Source organism: Patagioenas fasciata, chromosome 7 (genome assembly GCF_037038585.1).
Source record: "Patagioenas fasciata isolate bPatFas1 chromosome 7, bPatFas1.hap1, whole genome shotgun sequence".
NCBI lineage: Eukaryota > Metazoa > Chordata > Aves > Columbiformes > Columbidae > Patagioenas > Patagioenas fasciata.
Window position 1 is genome coordinate 13,355,674 of NC_092526.1, and position 23,231 is coordinate 13,378,904.

The 23,231-nt window shown below is 42.5% G+C and overlaps 1 protein-coding gene across 6 annotated transcripts in view; it reads right to left on the reverse strand.

Annotated features, from left to right (window-relative positions):
- Window positions 1–23,231, reverse strand: part of GLI2 (GLI family zinc finger 2) — a 194,597-nt gene that overhangs the window by 165,827 nt on the left and 5,539 nt on the right. The window contains exon 1 of one of the 6 annotated variants that reach the window (XM_071810864.1): window positions 17,320–17,394. The exons of the other annotated variants lie outside the window; for them this stretch is intronic. The gene's annotated coding sequence lies outside the window, so the exon portion shown is untranslated. Of the gene's footprint in view, window positions 1–17,319; window positions 17,395–23,231 lie in introns of those variants that run through there. 6 annotated transcript variants of the gene reach the window in all.

A 23,231-nucleotide genomic window follows, 5' to 3' on the forward strand; every position in this document is an offset into this window, starting at 1 on the left:
TTCCTCAGTGATACTCACTGTACTTTTTTTCCCGCCCTTCAGTGGAGAAGAGCTTTGGTCTCAACCTGTTCCCGCACCCCCAGGAGAGGTCCATTTCCTGCACAGGGACCCCATGGCTCCCAGGCAGGTGCCCAGCGAGCTCCACCCAGCCATCAGAGACATTCCCAGCAGTGTTCTGGCCTCAAACCCACACAGAACAGCTAGTCCTTTCCAGTGTGATGTCCTTGCCAACAATAATCAACTGGTGTTTTGGAGAAATCACCAAAAGAGAGTGTTGTTTTTTTTTTTGGTCTGGATTTAAATGGTATTAAATATTTGCAGCCCTCTTCAGTAACAAAGGACATAAAGGGAAAAAAAAAGAAACCCCGCTTGTTTTTGTTGAATTTGGAAAGGTTCCTGGATCAAAGCTCAATAAGCTGCAAGCTTATGGAAGGCACATTAGCAATGCTTAGGAGGAGAAATTAGTGAACCATGTAAGAAAGACAACTGACCCAATCCAGAGGATGTAATCAATGGACAGACTTCAGGAAGAACAATTCACCAGGAGGAAGTATGCCGAGAGCCTGCAGACAATGCAACGGGAGCCACCCCCAACTCAAACCCAAGGCAGGTCACAGTATGCAAAAGCACCAACAAAAGGAGATATCTTTTAATTCATTAAATCGTATTTTACAAGAAATGGAGCCTCTAGGGAAGCCATTAGTCTCATATAGATGTACTCCTGTGAAACAGAAGAAAAAATACCTAGGCTCCCTGATGCGAGAGGTCAAACAATTACAATTTCCTTAATTTCATATCCAGTTGGGAAATTAAACAACAGAACTATGAAAGCTTTACACTTCATTTTGAGGAAAGTGGCAATTTAAATTAATTTTTTTAATGTTATAAGAATTGATGAGTGAGTAGAGGAGGGGGCTTTTCCCCAGTGACCTTCCCCAGCACCCTTTTCAAACAATCTTGCTCATTCAGTAGAAAAATAAATAAATAAATCAGGGGAACATGAAGTCTTTCATGAAAAGACTGATTCCTTCACAGACAAAGCACTAAGTGTTGCTTCACATGAAGCTGTTTTATTTCATTAATAGTCTTCTCTGCACAACTCAACAATCTTTGTCCACAAAGACACAGTTGGGAGTTTTAGTCTTTGGAAAGAAGCAGCATCCTCTCTTGATGCTGCAACATATGGGAACAACTTATAAGAATGACGCAGAAAACAGGACACCTGTGGTTCCTCTAGTTTTGGGCTACATCTCTTCCAGGGCAGCTCTCAATCTCAGTGAAAAAAAACTGTCTCCTCCACAATCCCATAAATTGAATCATGGTCATACTTCTCTGGTTCCTACAACATCAGGAAATTGTTCAAGGGTTTTATTTGTAAAGAACTTGCTCAAGGTGGTGACTGTTTACATGGTTCCTTCTAAGTCCAGAGCAAAGTACGTTCCCATAACACAGGATGGACATGGGAGAGAGCAATCTGGAAGGTACAAAAAGAAGTCTGCATGATTTCTGCACTGGCTGCTTATCAGAAAGGAGTTGCAGTTTGGAGTCGTGTCCTCCTCTCTCAGTGCTATCTAGCACCCGAGATACATCTTGGTGGCAGCATCCAAGCAGCAAAAGCTACAGTCAGGAACAATACGTGATTAATAGAAATCAAGCTGATACTTGACAGAGAGCAAATAGGCTCAAGATACTGGACTGTAGGACAAAACAAAAATAATAATAAATATAGGTTTTTAATAAATTTTTAAAAGCACATTAGCACTTGCAAAGAGGCAGTGGAAACAAAATAGAGTCTGCACATACAGCTGACCACAGAGGATAAAGATGAGAAAATTAATAGAAAACTTTTTTTAGTGTTTTGCTGGGGAAAAATAGGAATAAGAGGGGGGAATTTGGCCAGAATTAACCCATGGAACATCTGCTAGCAGGGTTCAATAGGTACTGTTATCCTGAGGCTTGAGATATTATTTTTTTAAACTTTATTCCTAAAAACAGCAAGGCAACATAACTTACATACGGAGTTGCAAACTCTGGCACCCACATGTGACTTTGCAGACATTAAAGATTTTCTAATTAAAGATGAGACCATTTGCAAGACAGATGATTGCAGTTTACTGGCAAGCCTGTTGCAAGACATGACTGAACCACAGCTAAAGCATGTGGGGAGCAGCTCGGAAGCAGGCTGGACCAGGACAGTCAGCCTGTGTCCCTGGACACTAGTGCAAATGGTAGGAGGAAAATCACCCAGCTGTAAACACTGAAAACCAAAATAGTTTGTGTCCTGATGCTATAGGAGACTGAAGAAAGGGCAGCTGCACCTACAGTTACAGGAACATAGAAACATCCAGTCAGAAGAGGAAAAAACATCAACTTGACATTTGCAGGCTGTGAAACTCTTGGTGTACATCTGCTCAGACCAGTCCCGGGGGACCAGCCCTCCTCCTGGAGCTGCTCCGTGAGATATTCAGCTACAGCTGTAGCATAATCCCAGGCCCTGATAAGCAGCAGGATCACACTACAGAAGCAAGACTAAGTGAAGATGACACAGAGTGAAACCACTGCAAGGCCAACTGATTAAAAAAATAAGAAGTCTGAGAGACAGTATTATTTAGGGTGTTTAGTAGCTGACATATAGGATTACCTCCAGTGACCTAGGAGGTCAATCAATGGATTTTTTTGCTGCAATTTCCTGCACATATTATCCTCGAATTTATGCCCCACTGGCCATCACAAATGCAGCCTGTCCCAGCAACCAAAAAGGCAGCTTACACCAAAATGAGACTGGGATGCTGTGATTCCATCATCCCTCCTGTTCCCATCTTCCCTCCCATTTTCTTGCACTCACATTAATGTAATTACAGTGTCAATCAGTTTACAGAACGGAATGAACCAAAAATCTGATTTTTGTATTGTGTAATCACATGAGTGTCAGAGAGCTAAAGATGGGAACAGGACTGCAAGAGCTTGATCACTTTACGGTGCCTTTGACCAACACCTTGCAGAGGAAAAATTCTAAATATGTCCTCTTACATGAGCAGCAGAGACTGGAGAATCCTGGTACAAGTGGAGAGCCCAGAAAAGGCCACAAATGTGCCTCCACAAGGCACCTGGGACAACTTTTCTACTTCTCAAAGGTTGGTATTTGCACTGGAGGACTCAGTTTCCAGACAGGGCATGTGGGCTCTGAGTCCCCTACTGACAGTGTCGCTGAGAAACTGCCATTGACCAAGAACATCCCCAAGTGCAGTGAGTCTGAAAGTCCTCTGAGGAGAGGCCACCAGGCAGCAGCTGGAGAACAGCAGTCAACAGGAGGCATGCAAAGCTCTAACTACTCTGCATTAACTTCTCATGAGCTTTACTATAACTGTTTTTAAACCACTGACCACTGGTTTTAACAGAAACTGCAAACTGGGTAGTGGGACTTCTACAGAGAGCTGCACTCAGGGAATTTACAGGGCCAGTAAGGTGCTCCTCCTCCATACCTGTTGCTTCAGGACCTTCCCCTCAGCCCAACAGCCCACACGCTGCATTTCAGGCTGTAGTGATGGAAGTTCCCAAGGTGACTTCTGGTCTTCGAGCATCACTCAATTTTTATTTAAAATGTAAAGTTCTGTAATCCAAAAGATTACAGCTTCTGGCAGGGGCAGTTGAGGTTCTGGATTGTTTTTACACTCCAATGACAGAAATCCATGTCACCTAAATGTATCTCCTAAACGTGTCATGTCACACAAGAAGCAAAGTCTAATGACCAAACTACTAAATCTCTCTCTTTCCTCAGTCCCTTTAAACTACCATCTCCCTCCAGCTACCGTGACGCATGGACATCATGGTCCTGCAGGCTCAGCGTCCCCATCTTTATCCCTTACCAGACCCTGTACCGATGAATAAATTTTACAGAGCTTTGTTTCTTGACCTGTGATTGAAGAAATCTGTACTTACTCATGTTTGCTACTACTCTTTTGTTTGTGTTTTGTAAATGGTCTTGAAGAACATTTATCCCACTAAGGAGCTCTGTGCAAAGTATTTAAAAAGTTCCTGAAAAGTACACTGCTTCGGATCCATAAAACAACACTGATTTTATCTCTTTATCTACACTGTGCTCTATCTCCCACGTTAGCATAACAAAGATGATGATGTTTAGGGCATCAAAACAGATTTTTGGTGGGTAGAAGAACAACAGCCAGTGGCTAAACGCATATGGAAGCAGAGTAATCAAAGTGGAGAAAATAGATCAGTGATGTCTCAAGCAAATCTCAGTTTTCCAAATGAAACAATCTTGAAAACTGATATTCTCATCCTCCTAAATCATTGCTCATGGCTGGAGATCCTGCTTCCAGAAAAACACTTGGCGTCCATTTTTATGCAGGGAGGTATGTAAGGAATAAAAAATCCTGCAGCCAGGAGCTTTTATTGTGGTTTCTAAAAAGCTGCACTGCTGGAAAAACTCAATGGAAAGTGCAGTTTTCTGTGGATAGTAAAGAATTTTCTTTCCACGCACACACACAGAGAGGTGCGCGGGGGCTGTGGAGGAGTAGCTTTCCCCCTGGACAACGGGAATGCGGAGTCCGTCCCTCACCCACGCGCCGCTCGATTTCCTGGATTTAGTGAGTGGTCTTTGTTGGAGCTGAAAGGCTGCAGCTGGGGTGGAGGATACAAGTTCACCAGGGGTTATTCAGCTCCAGACAGGCTTCATAAAAGCACGAGTAAGTCAGAGCAAACTTTCTTAATATTTTTTTTTTTCTTCCCCCAAGCAATGAACTTCTGAACTCTGTTATTGTGAGTCCAGATATGACAGGACAGTAGAGGACTGCTAATTTGCACTTCACCGATCTGCACAGCCCATAATTCACACAAACACACACTGAGCAAACCAGTTTCTCCATACTTCTCAGCAAAGATTTAATAGTGGAGCATATGGCTGAGGTTTCCTATTACTTAGACAGTTAGCTTTTCCAAAACACACAACAGTACGTCTACTATATCTGGAAACAACTAATACTTTAAAGTGCCCTGTAGGTATCAAGCCCAGCAAGAAAATACATCAGGTGATGTATTATCCTTTCTTTTTTATTACGTACCTTTACTTCATCACTAATGAGTGGAACTAAATCGTTCTTACAGCTGTGAGTAAATTTGCACAGGGGTGAGTTCCATAAAGGAGAAAGCTCTAAAATACTGAGGTCACAAAGCAGAAAGGGAATAACTTGGACTTTTCTGGTTTATTGACTACCTGCTGACAACTGCTTTGGCACCTCCTTTTAGCTCCTATCCAAAACAGTGACCTTCCAAACAGCTTCCCCAGCTGAGCTCTGCTCCAGCAAGACTCCAAATCCTAACGGCTTTACATAACCTTATGAGCAACATGCTACACATTGCATGTACACCAACATGCGTGTAACAGAGGTCATGAGCCTCCTGTCACAAGAGGCTTCCAATGGAAAGCATCAGGTTATCTACACTGGGAACATCTCTGGCTGTGCATCAGTTTGAGCTAACATGGGTCAGAAAACTGCCTCATTTCTCACCAGCTGTCCAGGCAGACAGTCGAAGCCTCCAGCTTCTGCTGTTCCCAGGCAGCCGCACCTCATGGGCTGCCTTCTGCAGCTGGGAGCCAGGACACCCATCCCAGGGTGCTGGCAGGAGCAGAAAGCTTGTGAGCTCCGTGAGTCCAAGCTCTACATGAAGCTTACGGAGGCTTTAAGCCCCCAGCTCTGGGAGTCATGGCAGACAGCTGCTTTCTTTCATTTTGGAATAATCAGCTAAAACCAGTTCTTTTTTTGGCTTCCAGAGCAGAAAAACGTATGGAATTTCCTTTCCGTGAGACATTTTTAAGTGCTTTGTTGGGAAACAGAGTGAATTTTCCCAAAATATTTCCCCCAAAAGCAGAAATATCAGTTAGTAGCAGCTTCAATTATGAGACAATTCCTTTCTTGTCAGACAACCAAATTTGAAATCTATCTTTTCCTTCGGCAAGTCCCTTTACAACCTTTTTTTGCTCCCCTTAGCCAAACACAAGCTTCCAAAGACTAAAGAATCCTGCATGTGAACTGCCTGGAGGGAAGGTGGTGATTCATAACACAAGGGAAATGTGTGATAAAGCAGAGTAGCTTATCCCAGCTGTTGAAAGGGATGTGTAGAAATCCATGCAAGACTAAGATGCCAGGTTTCCATTTTCTTCAGATATTCAAAGGGAGAGATGAAATCTTCGCATCCTGCCAAATTGTAGCCCAACTGGAATGTGTGCTGTTGTTTTGACAAACTGCAGCTTACTAGAGAAAACTTAATTTTCACATCATAAAGTTTCCTTAAGCTGGCTTCAGGCTTCATACTTACAAAACCTCAACTAGAAAAACATTATTCAAAACCAGGAAAGTTTAGGGATACCAGCACAACTCTGTGTCTGAACCACATCTCCAAAATCTAAAGCCTGGTTCGGCAGCTCTCAATCATCCCAAGCAGCACTTATACACATGGTCTACCCAAGTCCCATGCTGCTTTTCACTGCGTGTTAAATATATATGATGAAGTCCTTCTGGCTGAACACAAACCAGAGTTTAAGATCTAGTTTGATCAATACCAGCAGTTCTGTCCTCCCTCCTCACTCACATACACACACACACCCTTACAACAGCTATCAGGATTTATGGGTGTAAACTATAACAAAGGAAGATCAGTTCAAGGGAGCAGCACTGGTTGATTGCTAATTATTTCACCTTCGTTTATACATTTCCAAGAGAGCTTTAGCCTAGTGAAAACCCCCAGCCTGACAGCTCTGGACATCATTTGCAGACATGTCTGTGCTGTGAATGGAGCATGTTAGACACCTCCAGGCTGGGGCTGTCCACTCCAAGGCGGCCCAGTACTAGGCTGCATGATGTTGCCAGAGAGCTGCCAAGACATCACTAAAGCTGCCTTATCACTCGTTTATCTGATGCTGGCTTAGAGGTGCTGGAGCTCTAGTAGCTGCACTTGAGCACGTGGCACAGACCCACAGAGCCCAGCTCCAGAGCAATCCTTTCCTCCTGGCCCTCGTGAGAGACACCAAGGACACAGCTCTGAGTCACAGTCGCTCACTTTCCCATCTTGTCAGAGAAAAGTGACAAGAAATAATTCATCCAGGGTGGCCATACTGCAAAGACAGCTGATTTTTTCTGGACATCCCAATAAATCCTAGCATATTTGTTCCGCATTAGAATACAGTATCATGCAATGCTGACAGGTGGCCAAGACCTTGAGTGATATGTACCTCCAGCTTCTACAGGACATGGTGGGACACAGGTGAGGATCATCACTCACCAAGAATCTGACCTGAAAGGAAACTCAATGCACACAGTGCCATGAAGCAGTGGTGCAATTACCAGGACAGGCAACCAAAGGTCCATTCCCAGACACTATTATCAGGTGTTCTGATACCCCCAACTTTCCATCTGTGATTCAGCTCCTAAACACATGCATCTGGCATATAATGCTCAGGTCTTTTTTTAAAAGCAATTAGAAAGGTATGGATGGAAGGTACTTGTGTGGGTATTGATGGGCAGAGAAAACAGCCCTTAGTTATCACAACCTTCATTCACTACTGGTCTGGATTTGCTAGGAAATGAGAATGGAACAAGGGAAAAAAAACTTCCATCACCTGTGGCTGGTGCTACTTCTTCATTTTTTTAAATAAATGTGCAAAGTAAATTAATGAATTATGTACCTCAAAGGATGAACTGGTTGATCTACAGCCTATGGCTGCTAACAATAAATAAAATAATAACTTTTGCCAAGGAAAATAACTGTAAAAGAAGTTGATATAATTTTTTCCCAAGAAAACAGAACACAGAAGTGACTGAGAGGCATGTTAGCACCCAATGAAACAGAAAACAATAACAAACTGTAACAAGTCAGAGCACTTCCTACTCCAACAGGTAAACAAAATAAATTTCTGTTGACACAACGCAGCTTATGACAGAATAACTCTTCCATTGCTTGTTTATTCCTTTTTAAACCCCAAGCTTGGCCTCTGACAGATCTTGCGGAGAGATGTCTTATTTATACATAAACAAAAATAGGTGCCGCTAGCATATGCTGCGAGTATAGAAGGCCTAAATCCACTCTTACGGAGTGCTTAAACTCAAAATCATAGGTAGCACACAGTTTTTATGTGGAGTTATTATAATATAAGGACACTAACTATAGCACATCATCAACATTGGAATCCTGTAGACATTAGTTAAATCCAGTGAATTTCTCTTATTGAAAGTTTACATCTGTGTAGACCAAACTAAAGAGCTTTCTTTTAAAGCTGGAAGAGATTTCACCAAAAGCTAAATGAACATTATAAACATTTACTCTCAGAGGCCCTCAGCGTTGGGCTGAGGAGTAGGATTTGCGGGAGGTAAAGTCAGGGAAGTTGTGTGGGACAAATGGGGTATATAAAAGTAAAAGACAAGACACAAAGCAACAGAGAATCAGTGCAACCCTCTAGTACAATTAGCTAAAACCTCTTCAGCCTTTAAACACTAAAAAGAAAGCAAATAGTGTGTTTCAAGTGAGAATAATCTGATTCCATAGTGTGGCTTTCGTGCACACAAATTTATGTGTTTTCCCATATGGCAGAAGAAAAAGAAAGGTGTCTTCCTTGCACTTGGGCTGACTCCCTCAACTTGAGTTTCTCTTCAAGTCCTGCCAGAAGGTGGGTTTGGATGCTGGTCTATCCTTTTGAGGGGCAGTCAGCGAAACATCTGTTTCATGGTAGAAAGAGAGCAGGAAATGCACATCTGAAACTCTTTTGCAGTTGCTATGGGGAAATGTAAGAAGATAAACTACTGCTTTGTTAATCAAACATCCACACAGGTCCAATGCCGTTAGCAAATTAATCCTTTCACTGCACAAGCTGGCTCAAGATTTTTCATTGCCCTCAGCAGATAAAGAGAAAGGGCAACTTTTTCTCTTTCTTCTACTGATAAAAGTATACTTACTGTGCCTCATAATCTGCCACATTGCATGGGTTGTCTCTTACAAGCCGGGCCTCTAGGAGCTGTATTTCTGCAGCTCCTCCTGAGACTTCGTGGCTTCTACCCATCTCCCTGGCCCTTCAGCTGCAGGTTATCTAACCCACACCAAGTTGGAAATACTCCAAATGTTCAAAGTAATAACCCAGGCCTGCTGTGAGGGATTAACTCTAAAATACCAACCTGGGAACTGGGTGGTACAGACACACCTGCAAGGGGTTAGAGAAGGACAGGAGGCTGCAGGCACACGTGGACATTTTGCAAGGATGCTCCAAGACCTCTATCACCAAAGAAAGTGGCCTAGACTGTTATGGTGACTCCAAAAGTTGCTGCACTTTATTCTCAAGTGACCTTTCCCACAGGCACCCTTTGTTCATGACCCCAAAACACTTCCCTTGGTGTGCTCCAGGACATGGCTTTGGAAAGACATACTTCACTAATAGGGTTCAGGGGAGTTTGCAACTGCAGTTGAGAGAGACCTGACCATGTTTGCCCTGTCTTCTTTGTGAGGAGTGCATGGCTGAAAAGTCTGCCTTGTAAATAGGTAGGGCCCAAGTCCACTAATAGAGGTGCAAAAGTATCATGAAACAAGCTCTAGGGGAACAAAAAAAAAAAAAAAAGAAACATGTATCCTACAAATGCTAGGAGTGACTCCTAGCTGCACAATTAAGATTACTTTTTAAGGTGGTCTCAGAAATAAGGTAGGGAGAATAATTGATACTCCTGCATAGTAGTGAAACCAAACCATTTTTTTAAAATAATTCTGGAGTCATACTGACATAAATGATTTATTTCTGCTGAATGGAAACCACTTAGATTAAGGTAGCAAACTTGAGGGAGTTTAGTGGTTATGCTGCTCTCCTGGGACAGGGCGGCCTTGATGCGGACATGAAAAGTGGTTCAAAGCAAAGCTCTCCTATCCAGAAGTGTGTTCTCACCACAGCCCTCAGTAATGGGAAGGGCTGCAACAAAGTCACAGTTATTTTGACATTTCCCCACATTCAAAATTCCCTATGAAAATCATTCACTAAGTAGATCCAGTTCTGAGGAGACCAAAACTGCATTTTTCAGCAAAGAAAATATTCGTCTGCATCCAGAGGAGAATGAAACCCTTCAGTGGTTCTTTCTTCCCACAGACTGAGGGAGGATATAATTCAGAAATTTCCCTGAAGCATACAGACACATACCCCTTAAGGGACAATATGAGCAATACAAAACACATTTAAAAACAATTATAAAAGACACTTTCAGCTCCTGTCTCGTTTACGCTCCGAGCATGCTAATGCTTTAAAGTTTTCTGTCCTCCCTCTCTTCAACAGAATAGCTGAGTTGCCAGGGTATACTAAGTGCTACAGCTGCATTTTTTTCTCTAATTGCATGAATCTGCCATCTTCCCCATGCTGAAGATAAACTACCATTTTAGTTGAGATGCTCTAACTTGATTTACACAGCTAGTTTGCCTAATTTTCTAATTTAGCCCTTCAAGATAAGGAAAAGCAAAATTAATTCAAGAGAGCCACTCTTAAGCATAAAGAATAGAGAAATGAACCTTTCTTCAGTTACTGTGGAAGACATTTTAAAATGACAGACAATGTAGTGTGTTCTGCCAGTAGGAAAGTGATCCTTTGACCTTAGTTTGCATTTCAAGTGAAGTGAAAAGCAGGAGAAGAAATGGGAGTTTCTAAAGAAAAAGCTAAGGTACAGTATTGTAGATCTATAAAAGACTGTAGACCATGTGTATCAATGGGATCTTGTTTGTCCTGATTTCTTTGAGGCGAAGTGGGAGATTTCTTGGTTTTTACGTGGAGCTGCAGTGTAACTCTGATTTCTGTTCCAGAGACCATAACTGAACTAAGCCCAAAACAGCAATACTACAACGCATGGATGGGTAGAATTGCGGGAGGTAAAAGGAGGTCCCGATCAAGAGCAGACATGACTGACCTGGCAGAAATTTCCATTCTAATGGGTCCATTTGGGTTGGGCTGCAGCTCAAGGAGCTGCTCGGACCTGTGTCCTCTCCTCCACCACTATGATACCAAGAGCCGCAATGTCGCACCCGACGCTGTGCACGTGTTGAGGAGTGTGGCAGATTTGGTGTACCATTTGCATGCCTCCTCATCAAATACATAAAATACCAAAGGCATGATTTGAAACTGTTCTTAATAATAAAGACTCTGGAAAACTCTGGCTTCTTAATAAACAGGGTTGTGCCCTAAGAAGTGAGCAATAGGACTACTACTGGAAGAGTATCCCATGGCCTAATACATCACACTGTCAAAAAGCTTCTCCCATTATTCAGCTGAAATTTGCCTTCTCTTAAATTTCATCCCATTACTTCTAGTTACACCCCATTGTACCACTCTAAATAATTCTTCATAGCCTTGGTGTTTACACCCTTCAGATATTTGTAGATTTATATCTCAACCACCCCATTTGTCATCCTTTAGCCAAGTTATCCATATTCAGCTCTTTCAGTCTTCTCTCATAAGTCAATCCCTCAAGCTCTCTTGTTACTTCTGTTTTTTTTCTCCTGAACTCTCTCCAATTTGTCAATCTCTCTTGTAATGGAGTGAAGCAGACCTGAATGCATTAAGTTTCCTGCTGTTACCAGTGCTACATCCTCAGTCCCAGCTGCCTCTTCACTGTAGGACAAGCACCCAAACCCCCTTTGGGTCTTTTTGGGTTGCCAAAAGCAGCAAATTTGCAGCCTCTTCATACTCAGCCCTTGTCTTCTGAGGACCCTGGTATCGTAGTAGATATCCTAAATGTCTACTCCTCTGGTTTTTTTTTCCTCAGGTAGTTTAGGTGGTTTTTTTACTTAAATTCCATTTTAAAGTGCTGTGTTGCTGCTTAGGTGCTCCCCACAAGTCATCTGGTAAATTGATCAAATGCTGAGTCCACCTGCCACACAGCTCCCAGCCTCAAGGGTTTATTCCTCCATCCAAGAGGCCATGCTGGAGCACTCCCTCACCATTGTTTCCACTTGCCTACCAGGTGCCATCACAAAGCATCTCTATGCACTGCTTCTCCCACCAGAGACTTTCAACCCACCAGGAAAAGGGAGATCACACCAGTGCCTTACCGCCTGTGCACTGATTTAGGTTACATACCTCTGTGCTATGCCAAATATCAATACTTAGCTTTTAAAGCCAGCCTGGATGGCCACAAAAAACATAGGGCCCTGAACCAGACCAGTCCAAAACAAAGCATAAACACACGGACATTCCTCCAACACCTGCGTATTCATAAAACCAGCACTGTTCTTTTCCATCGCATGAACACATCCTGCTGCACAGTTCCTCCAACAAAACTGGAAAATAGCTCATGGGAGGTAAAACCACAACTGAAATGGCTCTCGACTCTGCAAGCACAAGCCTCACAGCAGGACAACGGCCCTAGAGAGTAACCCCAGGCAGCAGAGCACTGCACTGGGGCAGGCGATGAAGCCCCCTCCGGTGACAATGACAGACCCTTTGAAGGGAGGTGAGCAAAGGCACAGATGACTTCAAACGGAAGAGCTGCCCCCCAGCTTTCCCAGACAACACACACTCCTGGCTGCTGCTGGTCTGCCTGGAAGGATGCTGTGGCCACTGAGCACTTTTCCAGACTGAGGTCTGATCTATCTGCACATCCCCAGTTGGAGAAGATATCCTATAAATCTTCAGTTTGGACTTACAGCAGATGGGCACTCACTTATCTTCAACACATTCACTCTGTCTCATATTAACACCATGTCTTCACCACATGACTTTTGAAGAGAAAAGCTATTTTGCATACCTATTAAAAATAGTCATTTTCCCCCCTAATTTTAACTTCCATTCAGTATCTGAAATCATCAAGTCACAGTGCTGCAGACGACCATCTAATAGGAACTTAGACACACTCTATCATGGGCATGAATGATTCATTCTGCTATTAAGATAAAGATTATATATACACTCACATTATCATAAGCCCAGCTTTGTACAGACAACAACAAAGCAAAAGTCTTCAAAAACCGTGACAGACACTCAGGTGCTGAAGCCATGTCAGAGACACATTCAGAGCCAGGTGGGACCAATCAGCTCCAGCTCAAGGCCTCTCTCCCTGCAGCAGAAAGGATGGTGGGGAAGGACAAAAGCTGACCCCTCAGGGAACAGCTAAAGAAAGCATCCAAAAAACACAGAGCAAGCTCTAGCAAGAAGTTTGCATTTGCCACCACTTAAATTAAGAGCAAAGGAATCCCCAGGAGGGAGGAAATTTGGACTCTGTCCAACATGCAAGTGTGCCGAGTGAGGAGCTGTAAGGGGGAAAAGAGCCACACACAAGCACTGTGGTTTCAGAGGAAGCCAGCACACAGACCTTCAGCAACCCCGAACCCCTACAGAGGGCAGGAGCTTGGCTGGACACAACTGTGTTCATGAGTATCAGGAAAAAAGTTTATTGCAGGTGACTTCAAACAGAATTGCCACTGTCATCCATCAGTTTGACATGAGTTATCTTCAGAAAAAAAAGAGTTTTTATATGTTTAAAAAAAAAAAAGTTATCTTAAAGTGTCTTAAGAGTTTATGAAAACTGAAATAAACTAAAATATCACAGTTGGCAATAGAACTAACGTAATATTGGGAATAGTTCCTTTGCTACCTTACATACTGCAGTTGTTATCAATTCCTACACACTGTGCGGGTCACGCTGACTTCCAGAAAACTTAAACGCCCAGTCAGCATCTGTTTAGCTTATTACAGAAAGAATAGCTGCTCTACTCTTCCATAATCGCCTGAAGAGTTATGATGTATTCTGAATTAAGTCTATCTAAAACACCTAAACAGATGTTTTTTTCCTCACAAAACTCATTACTAAGTTAAGAAGTAATTCAGCCATGTAAATTTAACTTAAGCTAGTAAATCTAATAACATCTTTCTAAAAGCAATAAAATGTTCAGACCTTAATCCTTTATATTCACTGTTTATCCCCTTGGCACCTAGACTGTTTTTATTCTAGTCACTTTTGCCGTAATAAAATGTTAATAAAAGAAGGCGAGTTGTCCAACGGGTTGCAGAACTTATGACGACTGATTTCCTACAAGTTTGGTGTCTTACATCCCTTCTTTCCCCAACATTATTTACCCCAGCTGGCAGCAGTTTGTCTGGGACTGTGTCTCTTTGGGACTCCTTCATGTCCCCTAACTACACGAGCCAAGAGGCAGCACACACCGTGGCTGGCTGTGAGCTAAATGTGGCTTTGCACTGATCCGCGGGTCTAGCAGAGCAGACATCTGATGATTTCACATTCCAGCCTTCTCCTCTATAGGGCACTGGCTCTTCCACTGAACATCAATGAATTTAAGGCAAATACCTCCATTAAAAAATATATTGTGAAAGGTCTATGAACTTCCAACAAAATAATACAATAGTTCTTCCACCTAAAATAATCCACACAGGCATCGCTACCAGCCAGAGCCATAACACGTCCCACAAATGCTCTGAAAGATATGGTGATCTTTGTAGACCACAGTAAAGCCTCTCACAGATAAGGAAGGGGCAGGGAAAGCCTCACTTTCTGAGAAGTCCCATGGGAAATAACCAAACTTACAATGATCTCTTTCATAAATCAAGATGATCAGGTTCAGGTAGCTTCTCATGTGCCACCATGGAAACTTTACAAAGGTCTGTCACAGCAAAGCTCTTCTGAGGGTCGAAGGCTGCATTTGGATGACAGCAGACAGGAATCTTCTTGAGATCACTTCAAATTACTGATAAAGGCAACCAGTGCCACCTGACCGCACATTTGGAAAGCTGTACCCTGACAGAGGCTGAAACACTTCTTTAGACACATCTTTTATCCACGAGGACAAGAACTAGCCTAGCTCCAAATATGGCACAAATTCCCCCCTGCCTTGTCTCAATGAGCAGCACTAGCCTAAGAACAAACAATTTTAGAGCCTTGCTACAATCCACACAACTTGGACATGAACTGGGAAAAAAAGCAAAAAAAACCAAAAAAAACCAACAAAAAAACCCAACCAAACCAAACCAAAAGCAACCAAAAAAACCTTTAAAATGAACAACTTTTTCTTTGTGAACAGAGGCACCATTCCTCCTGCTTTCTCATGGTTTTCCATTGCCTTTTTACCTTGATACCATGTGGACCCACCACCCCACTGAAGCCCAGTCTGCTCCTTGTTCTCCAGCAGTCTCCCTTGGGATATCCCCGATGGGAGATGGAAATGATCTTCTTCCTCCCCATAAACACAAGCTACATATTTCAGCTGGGCAGGACGTGGCACTTGCTCTCCACTAGGCTGGTGAGCCCAGCACAGGCATTTGCCATGTCCCAGCAGTATTTATGACACTATGACACAGCTGGTTGCTGAGCCCAGTTTGAACACTACAGCTCCCCAGTAAATATGAGGAACTGGTGAGGAGGGAGGCCCCAGTCACAGCGAGTCTTGTCAGGCTGTCAGAGACACAGCCTGGTGGAAACCCTGCACTAACATGGGATGGTGCCAGCTTTTTTTTCTGAAGGCTGTACACCTCATCATTCAAGCATCACACTCATAATTACACCTAAATGTGAAACACAAACTTTCTATTATTTTCTGGTTTTCATAGAAAGCCAATAAATCATTCATTTCTTCTGGAAAGAGAACTCCAAGCCTGATATCCTAGACACAGGCTAGGATCCAGCCTTTCAGTGTGGATTCAAATCTAAGCTTTAGAGTAGAATTAATATGCAGACCCTTTCAGTCCCCAGTATGGTTGCAAACTGGGACATCGATTGGCACACCCAGCACTCAAGATTCCAAGCTAGTGGGACACCACCTACAATTACAAGGTATGGTTGGATGCAAGCACTTGCATAAATCCCACTTGTGTCAGTGTTTAAAAGAGAAAAGAAAAAAAAAAAGAAGAAGAAGAAAAAGGAATATAAGTTAAATATGATGAATTTTGGAATTAGAACGTACACTAGTACAGGTAGGTATGCATGTATGATCCCTGTACTAGTTGCTCTGATCTTCCCAGCCCTCACTATCTATCCTTTATTTTAACATAACTCCTCAACAGTTTCGCTTATCTGAGACGTGATCTGAAGTCCTACCACCAGACCAATTCAATTTTATTTTCTGCAGAAACTCAAGCATCAGACTTTTTTTTTTTTTTGGTTTGATGAATTTAATGGAGGTATCAAGCAAAGGTGCTGGCTCCCTCCTGCCCCTGCCACGATCGGGAGCAGAGCTCCTGCAGAACAAATGCCGGGGAGAGGCTCTAATGCAAAGCAGCCTGGGCTGCCATTGCCACATATTCTGCTGCCACATTCATCCTGGCCCTGCAGATCAGGAAGAGAAGCAGCAGCCCTGGCCATGCTGCCAGAGTGACAGCCCAATATCTGATGGGCAGGCACGCTCTGACCTCCCCTCTGTATGCAATTTGGACATCAGGGGTAAAGCTCTGCATTGCTGTGAGTTGAGGGGACAAGCAAGGGGAAGGTTCAAATAACATTTTAGAGGCAAATCCCCTGGGAGCTGCTCTCACCATGGGAAGGACCCAAGAGATCTGGATTAATTTGCCTGTTTGCTTTCAGTTTACTTCTTGAGACCTCGCAGTAAACCGCTTAACCTTGTAGGCAATAAAATGAGATGCCAGCATTTTCAGCTCATACTATTCACACTATGCTCTAATCTAGTTTGCATGTCCGGTCCTGTCATTAGCTGGAGGAAACATTAATCCAAGACAGTAGAAAAGAAGAAGTTAAAAATTGTTTCTGGAAATGCAATGATTCTAATGGCAAACATTCATTATCTAGACCCACAGCTGAGTTAAACTGAAACATATTATATTCCATGAAAAAAAGTTTTAACCATATGTTTTGTCATTTGTGAGCTCTTGATGCTAACACACAACATAAGCTGCAATATCAGTGTCAAAATTGCCTGATTTAAAGCAGGAGAGGCAGAGTTACATGAAGTCAAGTTAAAATAATTTCTGCAAGTTTGTGGGCAGAGACCTTCATGTGGAGTGGCAGGTATGGGGGAACACATCTCTGGGTCTGCACGGGAAGAGAGGAAGAGGAAAGTTTATTTCATTAAAAGTTTGTCGTGAGATTGGCTGGGGGGAAGATAATATAGCTTGGGGGAGGGCTGAGACAGCTAAAGAATAACACATGGTATGCTTTCAAAACATACAGCAACATGTGACATTCGTCTGCAAGTCTGGCGCTGAGGAGCCTGTGGTCTGGCAGCAGTGAGAATTTCTGCTTTTTATTTCTTAAATCATCGCAGGCGTTTGAACTAAACCCCCTCACTTAATAGTCTGAAGGGAAGAACATAAAATCAGATTTTACGTACCGTACTCTCAGTCAGCCATTGTTCTCAGCGGATTTTTATCCTCCAACTCAATTCCCACATCATTAAACTGATGCTGTCTCTTTAAAACACAACGCGGGGCCGTGCCAAAGCCTGCAATAAGAATCACTGGCACCAAAACAGTCAAAACACAGAGCTTAATTCTCTACTTAATAAGACAATTAAAGAAGAGTATTTGGATACAGCAGTCTGCAAGTACCAACACAGAGCACTGATGTCTCCAAAGGCATGTTGATCTGAAGGGTTTATCAGAAAACATCTGTCACAACCAGATGCCATCAACACCTGAGAAAAGTGGGAAATAAAGTGGGTTCATGCGGCTGTGATACACACAAAGGTTTGTTCTGCCCAAGTCCCTATTTATGAGCATTTCAGAGGATGAATGATGAAGTGCCCTGATGCAAAAATGCACATACGCTAAAATAAACTCTATGCACACAGCTGCTTTTGTTGAAAAAACAAAAGCAAACAAGCAAAAACACACACACACAAAAAAACAAACCAAAACAACAAAAACCAACTTGTGGACATAACCCAAATTACAATGGAATTAAATGTGCTGTGCATTTAGTATCTTCACTACCATAATAATAGGAAAGCTTATAGAAAGGTTGTTTTAAAACACTGTGCTTTGATAGATGTCTTAATATACATGGATGAATTGAGGTAACCAGACAAATGCAGGCATCAGTGCTTGTTCATATGGAGTCTCTTGACCATACCTGCCTCTAAGTTTCCAGGCAAATAATTCTCAGATGTTGTCTCCTAGTAGGCATCATCCTGCAGAGCTGAACCAAAGCTAGAGAAAAAGATAATGGTAGCAATATAAGAACTATTTAGTCATTTGATTAGCTAGCAAGAAGACAGGGTGCTGCAGTTCTGTGACCTAAAAATGCCACTAATGACCTTAAAACTCCATCTCAAGGGTGTCTGGAAATCTGTAACCTCCAGGGAGAGCAGGAGAAACAGGTGATGCCTAAACTCCATTAGCTCATGGGATGTTGAAACAGCACAGATGTAAAGTTAGGTAGAGGTGTGACATTTGAAGCAATCAGCCAGCAAAAGAGCACCTGCAGCACTGCACTTTGTGTGAATCACTGCTCCCGGTCCAACCTACAGAGGAGGTTCTTGGGGACACATGATTTACAGCCAGAAGGTATGTCATTCGGTGCACAAGAAACACAGACCTCTAGCAACTATTAACACATAGTAAGAGGGGAAACTAAATAACAAAAACCCAACTGCTCCCCCTTTGTTAGAGAAGGGTTAACATCCAGCCAGTCCCAGCACGGCAGCCCCTCAGCCACACTGTGCCAGGAGAACACAGCAGCTGAGGAAAGGAGGAAAAAGCCACTTTGAAGAGGACATCCTGAGTGGTTGCCACCTTCACCTCCATTGGAGGGTTCCATGCTGCACTGAGAACATCTGTTCCTGGTAAACTCCATGAATGTGCTGGTTATTCCACATGCAGCAACAGGAGGGGAACTGGGGTGAAGCCAGAAGGTCCCCTTAGGCTGCAAAGCTGCATCTTCAACAGCAAAAGAGAAAGACACCAAAATGATCAGGGCTAAGGGTGCTCGAGTTATTTTGTGCCCCCTTCCTTCAGCCTGACAGCTGGAGCATATTGTCATCTGACTGTCCCTCACACACTAAAAATGTCCAGCCTAATCTGAGGCAGTGCCTCCCCAGCAAACCATGAGACAGTATTAAGGGTACCCAAGGTGACTTGAAAAGGGCCAACCCAGAATGGGCAGCAGAGAGTGACGTCAGCTCACCATCAGTGAGTTCCCCCAACCAAGAATGCCCTGTTCATCTCCCACTTTCAAGAGCTTGGATGCCATCTGGCTCTTCAGTATCTCTACCTTGAGAAGAGATTAAAGGAAATGAATGCCTTGGCGAAGATCTTCCTGCCATCTGCACCACTGGAAATGCCCTCTGGAAAGCAAAGGAGGAGGATCCCTCACCTTGCATGCTCCTGGGAGAATGGTGCAACCTCCAGTGGCTGCCAGCGCTGCCCTGTTTCATCCCCATCCCCTCCACACAGATCCAGACCTGCCTTTCACCGCCCACCTCCCCCCGTGTGCTTTGTCCCACCTCCAGCACCAGTGAATTTCTCAGAATAAGTCCAACGCAAGCCCTGCCAGAGGCTTTGGAGTAAAATGCAAAAGTAGGAACATTTTCTCAAATAGAAAATAGAGGTTAATAGCACTGCAGCAGAATCAGTCACTGGGTATAGGATCTGTTGAGACAATACAACCTCAATGCATGCAATGTTTCCCCCTTCATTCTCTTCTCTTTAAAGAACATTGGAGAAAAGATACCAACAACATACACAATAAATCAAAGGCAAAAAAGTTAGCCATAGACACGGTTCAGTAATACATGCACTACACTCAGCTCTGTATTACAGTTCAGAGAATGGGAGAGCAAAGTTAAAAATAAAGTTACTACAGTTTACAAAGGAATTTAAGATTTCCAATTCTGACAAATGCCTGAAATAATTAAATTCTCCACAAAAGGGATTTTAAAGCAATCAGTTGGAGCCTATTGGAAAATAAATTGTATTGCTACTGTATTTCTTACAATGGAATTATATTTTAAAATTCTAAATAGAAACTTATTTCAACACAGTACCTTCATTTAATTGTAAAAAAAAAAAAATATTAATCTTTAACAGGCAGAATAATCTCTTGTCTCTTTTTTTCCTGCCACTTTTTGACAAAACAGACCTGGTTTTGAAAGAGGTTTTAACGTTGATGACGCCAGATATTGGAATATGACTCCATCAAGGAGGCCTATTCAGGAAATACCAAAGTTGTGGTTGCCAAAGCAACATAATTAAGTTGATCACGGTATATACACTATGCACCACTTCCCAAATGGCCCTTTAGCATCCAACTAAATTCTTGGCTTGAATGGCGCACCAGGATTGATTTCTCCTCCAAGTTCTTCAAGAACACACACAGCAAAAGAAGTTGTTGTCAAAACTACTAAAAGCCAAGTACCACTCTGCTCCCTGACCAATGGTCCCCTGGGCTTGAAGAGGTCAAGGACCAATTCTTGAGCCTACTCCCAAGACTAATGGCTGTAGCAATCATGGAAACACACAGACCCGTTAATGTGAAGCAAACACATTTTGTAAGCTTCACTTCCAGTTCATCTGTGTTACAAAATTAAAGAGGTTTGGTTCTTTTGTGACATAACCACTAAAATTGTTACAACCTGGGCAGGAAGGCCCAGACACGGATGTTAACCTTGACCACAGGGCCACAAACTTCAAAACGTGAATATGCTGTCACTAACTCAACATGCACAATGTATCACAAATAAACTCCTGTCTGTTCATTTTGGGCAGAAAAAAAAAAAAAAGAAAGAAAGAAAAAGAAAAAAATTGAGTGATGGGCTTTCAGCCTGTCATCAGACCACAGTGACCTCAATTTTTTGAGAAATAAAGTCAAAATCTATTGTTATCTGCAGAGATTCAAGATATATTTATGTGTCAAACTTTCTCCTCCTTGTCCTTAGCCTTTGGGAAGCACACCAAAAATGATATCAAAGCCTGAAAACCCTGAGATCACAGTCGCGTTCACCTTTGACCCAGGATGCCTGTAGCTCTCACCAGCTCCCCAGCTCATCCTCACCGTGTGGCGAAGGCACCAGGCCTGGGAGCAGCTCCCAGCAAGCTGTTCAGAATGGAATAAAGGCCACTTTACATAGCAAAACTGCGCCACTCTGCTCAGTTTTTAAAAGGCAAAAAACTTTACTTTGGCAGTTTGCTGCTTCTTTAGATCCCTGAAGGATGTTATACCAGCATCTTCCTCTCCTTGCATGCAAATATTTGATTATTCTCTTTGAAATGTCTCTGTAACATCTACAGCAATAAGCTGCTGAATGCAAACACTGATTGATTCTTTCTTAGCTATCAAATGTGCTTACACAGCAACTACACACAGCAAATGCACACAAATCTCACATTTCACATTTAAAAATATGAACATGCTGTGTTTTTTTTTTTTTACTCAAACATAATGAATGAGCTTAAATATTAGAACTTGAAATTATTAAGTAAATCATGGCACCTGTAAAGTTTCTATTTGCATAACATTAATTCATGATGGCATGTAAAACAAATTCATCACTCTCACTATATTGTAGTCTGATTTATGTTGGAATTGGAAAAAATAAAAATCATGAGCACAAAATTATGTTGACAAGATGTACGTGCTTCTTGAAGCCCAAGATTTTTTTTCTGAAGCATCAAAACAACTAAATTATGGCAAAGAGGGCCGGGAGAAAGCATCTTTAAAAATGAATAACACACTAGCGACACACACACACACACTCTCCAGTTATTAATGTCAAGCATGGTGAAGATACTCTAGAAAATCATTACCATTCATAGCTACTAACAGCCATTAAATTTCAATCAATTCAACTTAACACAAGTGTACTTCAGCAGCCCTTACAGTTCCTTATAGAGGTGGCTCAGAAAGTCCTGTCTGACTTATTGCATTGTCCAGTGCACAAAGAGGCACTGCTGAGGATTGCTCTGAAAAGGAGCTATCTTGGTGTTGGGAACTGATGCTCTTTTAACACTGTCACAATCAACAGACCTTGCTTTTAAGGAAGGCGTGATAAAAGGGGCTCTAATAGGACTCTACAGGTCAGAGTAGAGGGGAGAAATATACCGATTTCAGCTAGGGGTGCCACTTTCCAAGCTGAAAAAAAAAAATAAATTGGTGGGATGTTTTCAAAGGTTTTTCAATGAATTTTACTAACTGAATCAAGCTGCTTAACACAGTGCGAGACAATTTGCAGGTGATCCACTCGCTCCAAGAGGATATAATCACTAAATACATAGAACATTTAAAGAAAAAAAAGGATTTTACTTCCAGAGACTGGATATATAAAGCTCCCAGAGCTGTACTATCACCGCATCTTGTACTTAGCTGAATTGCATCTGTAACACTGGAAGTTTTTCTGCTTTTCCTGCAGGAATGAAGCTGGGCAGCTGACCATCCCTTGCAGATGCTGGGGAGGACCAGGAGGTTCCCCCGCCAGGGGTTCTTGGCTCCTCATGGCAGAGGTGAGGGACTGTGACTGCAGGGTGCTCATCACCAAGGCGCTGGACACACTCTGGATTCTGCTGTGCAGCAGAGCATCCTCAAGAAGGCATGATCCTCTGGAGGGATTTCATTAGTTTTATTTGAATGAATTATCTACAGTAAAATCCCACATTTCACAGGGGATGGAACACTTTTTTTATTATTTTTTTTTTCTTTAAACAGGAGGCCAGATTTTCCCAGCAGGGTTCATTCAGCTGGGCACAAAACCCTTTCTCTAGATTTAGAGGCAGTTTAAGACTGCAGGTGTGTATTCCTACAGAACTGAGAGTCACCCAATGCACAGAAAAACAGATGCAGTCACAGATGTGCCACGACTGTAGCTGAAATTACAAGCTCAAGTACAGATGCCCTTTCTCGGCTTTTAGCTCATCCCTTTGAAGTACCAGCATGGATGGTACTACGAGAGTATTTAGGACTATTCTACAGAACTCTATGGTTCTCCTTTCCCTGGGATTTACACTTTAGCATTTAACACAGCGTAGCAGTGAAGTTCTTTGGAATTAAAAAATACCCAAGAAATCTCTCAGGTAGATGTATGCTCCATTTTAACTCCTTTCCCTACACTTACAAGCTGCTCTAAGCGAAATGAAATGAATGTTAAAAAGAGCCTTTATTGAAAAACCTTGCAGTGACAGGATCAGAAAGTGCCAGAGTTCAAGTAAATCGTTCCATGGAAAATATTAGCAAAGCTTAATAATACTGGAAGCCACATTTAATTACAGCTTTTTAAGTCCATCTGGAAAAAAAAAAAAAAAAAGAAGAAAAAAA